Source organism: Vombatus ursinus, unplaced genomic scaffold (assembly GCF_900497805.2).
Source record: "Vombatus ursinus unplaced genomic scaffold, bare-nosed wombat genome assembly UNPS02007284.1, whole genome shotgun sequence".
NCBI lineage: Eukaryota > Metazoa > Chordata > Mammalia > Diprotodontia > Vombatidae > Vombatus > Vombatus ursinus.
In genome coordinates, this window is record NW_020947062.1 from 3164958 (window position 1) to 3171165 (window position 6208).

The 6208-nt window shown below is 38.5% G+C and overlaps 1 pseudogene; it reads right to left on the reverse strand.

Annotated features, from left to right (window-relative positions):
- Nucleotides 1-3193: 3193 nt before the first annotated feature.
- LOC114033503 lies at nucleotides 3194-4381 on the reverse strand (annotated as a pseudogene).
- Between the last annotated feature and the right edge of the window lie 1827 nt (nucleotides 4382-6208).

Here is a 6208-nt window from a genome sequence, read left to right on the forward strand (position 1 = left end):
AGGATGTAAGATGTTATTCTGTGCCCAGTTTCTGCCATACTTTTCTCTAGTTTTACCAGCAGTTTCTGTTAAATAGTGATTTCTTATCCTAGAAGCTGAAGTCTTTGGATTTATAAAATAGTAGATTACTATAGTCATTAACTGTTATTTCTTGCATACCTAACCTATTCCATACCAAGTATATTTTTGTCCCATTTTTTTCCACATCCCCTCTAGCATTTATCATTTTCCTTTTCTGTAATGTTAACCAATCTGATGGGTATGAGGTGGGATCTCAGAGTTGTTTTAATTTTCATTTTTCCAATGAATCAGAAAGTCTGATGATAGGTGTTAACTGATGTTATTTCTGACTGGTACTCTGAATGTCAAAGTGAAGAAATTAAATGAAGCCCAGGTAAATGGTGGGAGTAACTCTTAAGGTTGCCAAATACCTCATCATCTAATTAGTGATGCATGAATGGATGAATGAAATTCCCATTATTCCTAGGTACCTCGTGAAACCACAGTCAAGGGAATGGGTTTGGATTCCACTCCACAAGGGAGTGGAATCAGTGTCAGAAGAAGACCCTGTTGAGCTTGACTCAAGACTGGCACAGTTAATAGACATGAGAGGTGTAGAAGAAGTGGGAAGCTCCTGGTTCCCAACCTACCCTCCCTGGTCCATACTTCCCATGATTGGTCCCCCTGAATCCTACCTATCAGTGATCCAGAATGTGAAATATCATTATTCTCATCTCCTTAGTTTCCTCATATGTAAAAATGAGCTAGAGAAGGGCAAACTCAGTATCTTTGTCAAGAAAACCCCAAATAAGGACATGAAGAGTTGGGCACGACTGAGAACAACAGCAACAACAAAATGAATAGTGACAGATTACTTTTATGTGACTATTGTAGATTTTATTATTTCTTCTGAAAACTTCTTATTCATATCTTTGAACATTTATTAACTGGGCAATGGCTATTTTTTAAAAATAAATTTAGCTTCGTTCCCTATATATTTAAAAAATGAGACCCTTATCAGAGAAATGAAGCAATATATCTTTATAGAGTATTTGTCATGAGACCACCTTGTTCACAAGAAATTTTTAATCTAGGAGAGAAAATAAAACAAACAAACAATAAAACAAACGCTTAACAAACCATAATAACAGCAATAACAATAATAACAATGATAGCTTATATTTCATTAATGTTAAAACTTAAAAATAACTTTTTTCTTTAAAAATTATTGATATTTCCTGTTTTTGTATCAAATTCATTCAACAATGTGTTCTTCACCTCTTCTATATCCAGAGTACCTCAACTCTACAAAGAAAGGAGAAAACTTCATTCTCATATCTCTTCTTTGGAGTCAATCTTGATCCTTGTCTTTATAATTACTTAGTGTTTATTTTAATTTGTTTTACTCCTTTTATTTAAGTTATTTACATTATTGTGTATATTGTTTCCTAATTTTTCTTACTTTTTCTCTGTTAATTTAAGTCTTCCCATGTTTCCCTGAATTCTTCCTATTTGTCATTTTGTATAGAGCTATAGTATCCACTACATTGAATTTCTTTAGCCATCCTCTAAATATGGGGAGGTATCTACTTTTTTTCAACACTTTTCTACTATAAAAAAGTGCTTCCAAAATATATTGTTGTATATAGGACCTTTAATCCTATCTTTAACATCTTTGAGATATATGTCTAGTAAGGGGATCTCTGGGAAAGAGGATTCTGGCATCTTAGTCATTTTGTTATAATTCCAAATTGCCAAAACACTTTTGTGAAAACAAGCCTATCATATAGCTTTTGCAAATCATATTATCACCACTTTACTGATGAGAACAATGAAGCTTAGAGAGAGATGTATTATCTTGGATCAGGTCACACAGCTATTCAGCATCAGAGATAGCATACAAAATCAGTCCTTATAACTCCAAGTATGCCACATGCCACAAGAAAAGGATAAATGATTTTTTAAAATATTTATTTATTTTTAGTTTTCAACATTCACTTCCATAAGATTTTGAGTTTTAAATTTTCTCTCCCTCCCTACCCTTACCCTTCCCTAAGACAAAATGCATTCTGATATAGACCATACATGTATAATCATATTAAACGTATTTCCACATTAGTCAAGTTGTAAAGAAGAATTAGAACCAAAGGGAAAAACCACAAGAAAGAAGAAAGCAAAAAAAGAGAAAATAATGTGCTTCAATCTGTATTCAGACTCCATAATTCTTTCTCTGGATGTGGATAACATTTTACATCATGAGTCTTTTGGAATTGTCTTAGATACCTGAATTGCTGAAAAGAGGTAAGTCCATCAAAGTTGGTTATCACACAATGTTACTGATGCTGTGTACAAAGTTCTTCTGGTTCTGCTCACCTCACTCAGCATTAGTTCATGCAAGTCTTTCCAGGTTTTTCTGAAGTCCACCTGCTTATCATTTCCTATGAAACTACACATTCATATACCACAACTTGTTCAGCCATTTCTCAATTGATGGGCATCCCCTCAATTTCCATTTCTGGCCACCACAAAAAGAGTTGCTATAAATATGTTTGTATATGTGGGTCCTTTTCCCATTTTTATGATCTCATTGGGATACAAACCTAGAAGTGGTATTTCTGGATCAAAGGGTATGCACAGTTTTATAGCCCTTTGGACATAGTTCCAAATTGCTCCAATTTACTATTTTCCAGTTTTCCCAGCAGTTTTTGTCAAATAGTGAGTTCTTATCCCAGAAACTAGAGTCTTTGGGTTTATCAAAATGTAGATTACTATAGTGATTGACTATTGAGGACACATGAATTTTAATGAGGTTAAATTAATTCCACAAATACAAAGTTTGTATTATATGCAGAGTACAGTAGGTGCAAATGTGCTAGGGCATAAACACAATCACATAAGATTTGGTTACATAATGGAAATTAAAATCCAAAAGGGAGATATCCAAATAGACTACAGTGTGTGTACACATAGTCTGTAATATCAAATAGAATTTAAGATCAAAGGAGAAAAAAACTCTGCAGGACAGGAATTTCCAACCTATGTTGAGTATTGGGAAAAGATGGCATTTGGACCAATTAATCACAGTTGTAAAGCTGAAAGCAACTTTAGAGATGCTGTGAGTCTTTTTTTTGGCTAGGTGACCAAAGAGCCTTTATTAACTTCCTGACTCAACATGGGTCTTCAGTTTATAACCCTAACACATCAGGACTTTGATGTCATTGGTCTCTGCCACCACTTTGCCACATACAGTCCTCTGAGTGCCGATAAGGAATTGCTGTTGTCGTCCAAGGCATGCACAATATTGAAGTCCTCCCCATCCTCCAGCAGGTTTTGATAGGTGTTAATTTCTGCTTCCAGTTTGACCTTAATGTTGAGCAGGGCCTTGTATTCCTGTTCCTGGCTCTGGCTCTCTGTTCATGTCTGCCCCAGTCTGCCTCCAGGTGTGACAGGGCTGTATTGATCCGCTCCATCTGGATAGTATAGCAAGTCTCTACCTCCAGGCTTTTCTCCAAGCTGGTTTTTAGATTTCAAAGGGAATCCAGGTCAATATCTAGGGACTGCTTCTACCTCCTCAGATCTTGTGTTGATTGCCATAGTGCTCTCCTCAATGTGCTGGGACCAGTGTTTATCAAGCTTCTCTCTGTTCTTCTGAGCCAGAGCATCATACTGGGCTTGGATATCAGCCATGACCTTGCTCAAGCCCTGAGATTTGGGAAAGTCCACCTCCACGGTCAGTCCAGAGTCTGAGATTTGGGCTTGTAGAGAATTCACCTCCTCCTCTTGGTTCTTCTTCATAAAGAGCAGCTCTTCCTTCAGGATTTAAATCTCTGTCTCCAGTTGTATCCTGGTCACAGTGGTGTTATCAATGTCCTTCCAGTGGCCATGAATGTCACTTTCTACAGACTGTCTCATGGCCAGCTGTGCTTCATATTTGAACTCTGAAGTCATCAGCCACCAGATGGGCATTATCAATATGTAGGTCTTCTGGCATTGTCCACTGAGCTTATATAGACCTGTGTCTGCAGATTCTCAATCATCTTGAAATAGTATCCCCATTCTCTGGTCTTAGGTCCCTTTTTGTTCATAAGTTCCCTTATTTTCCCTTCCAGTTTGCAATTCTTGGTTTCTAGGCTCCACACATGCTCCAGATAGGAAGTGAAGTGGTCGTTGAGGTCCTACATGGTCTCCTTCTCCCCCTGAATTTCCCCAACCCTGACCAGCCTCCCCCCCACCATCAAGCCCTCCAGCACCCCAGGCCCCACAGAAGCTGTTGGAGTGGGCCATGGAGATTCAGGACCCAGAACCAGTGGCTGGGCTCCTGGACCAAGTCCAGGGAGCCGTAGTTGGTGGAGAAGGTGGTGGAGTAGGTAGTGAAACTCATGATGGTTGATAGAGGAGAGCTGGAGGCAATCTGAATAGTTGATATGTTGTTAGTCTTGACCCCCCAAATGGGGTCTGGAAAGGTTAAGAGAATTATTCAGTATCACACTGATACAGCAGAGAAAGCAGAAGAATGGTTACTTGAGCACTGGTTCTGTAACTCCAGAAATGTTCTTTCCACTACCCTACACCAAAGTAGGTTGTCTTTGCAATTTGTTTCACATTTTACAAAATATTTCACATATTTTCTTATTTAATTTTCATGACTATCTTGTGAGATGGATAGTAAAATAATTATCTGCATTTTTTGGATGAGAAAGTTGAGACTCAAAGAGATTTGTGACCTTTCCAAGACCTTATATTAATGGGGCTAGAACTGAAATGCAAATTTATTCCAAAACTAGTTCCCAGAATCATCAGCAGAAGCAACTCCTTTGGAAAGGAGCTAGTCATCCATCTCAATTACCAACTGACTCATTGTACTGTATTACACTCTTTGTGGAATTATGTCCCCTCTCTGGACACTTGGGTCTGACATATAAAATGAAGAAGTTGAGTAGATGGTATTGAAGGTTTCTTTCAGCTTTGAGAGCCCACCAACTGCCATACACAGGGCAGGCAAACTGGGGTAGCTGAAGCAGCAAGGCACTTTGAAGAAGAGACATACTGTAGCATGTGCTAGACAAGTCAAACCACCACTCCCACCATTTTAACCAGTACCTCCCTTCAGCCTTTGATAAAATCAGCCCAAGGGACAGCTAGGTGACACAGTGCATAGAGCACCGGCCCTGGATTCAGGAGGACCTGAGATCAAATCTGGCCTCAGAAACATAACACTTACTAGCTGTGTGATCCTGGGCAAGTCACTTAACCCCATTGCCTAACCAAAAAAAAAAAAAAAAAAGATAAAATCAGCCCAGCACCCTGAACCCAAAAGCCTTTGGAATTGCACTGCTTTGAGTTCAACAATCACAACCATCCTTCGGGAAAGTAGTCTTTATGGAAATGCAGCCTGTAACTGTTCCTGCAAGTGCAGTCACAGCTATAGAAGACACAGAAAAGAAAGCTCTTGATACCAGTCTCTGACACTGTCAAATAGTTCTACATCAGAAACTGATATTTTATCAGTGAAAATGACATTAAGGAAGAGGAATTGCCGTGCACTTTGCCACTCACTGCACCTTAAGGACCATGGAAACTTTCCATTTGATTTGTAGCTGAAACCTTATATGTGTTTTCTCCTCTGTTAGAATGTGAGCTCTCTGAGAGGAAGGACTGCCTTGTTTCTACATTTGTATTATTCTATTATACTATTGTGTTATTATTATCATTACTTCTTATTATTCTATTGTACTATTCTATTAGTGTTTTGCACATAGTAAGCAATTAATAAATGCTTCATTCTACTCTCTGAAGGAAAGTGTGGGAGAGAAGAGGTGTTAGACCGACCACCAAACTGAAGGTCTACAGAGCTGTTGTGTTGTCCTCATTGTTGTATGCCTGTGAAACCTGGACAGCATATCAGTGCCATGCCAAGAAACTGAATCTATTCCATTTGAATTGTCTTAGGAAGATAATGAAGATCACCTGGCAGGATAAGATACCAGACACTGAGGTCCTTTCTTGAACTGACCTGCCAGGCATTCAAATTCTACTGCAGAGAGTGCAACTCCAATGGACTGGCCTCATTGCTCGAAATGCAAAACGTATACTTGTCAAAAAGACTATTTTATGGAGAACTCACACAGGGCAAATGTTCACATGGCGGTCAGAAGAAGTGATACAAGGACACTCTGAAGGTCCCTCTTAAGAACTTTGGAATTGACTG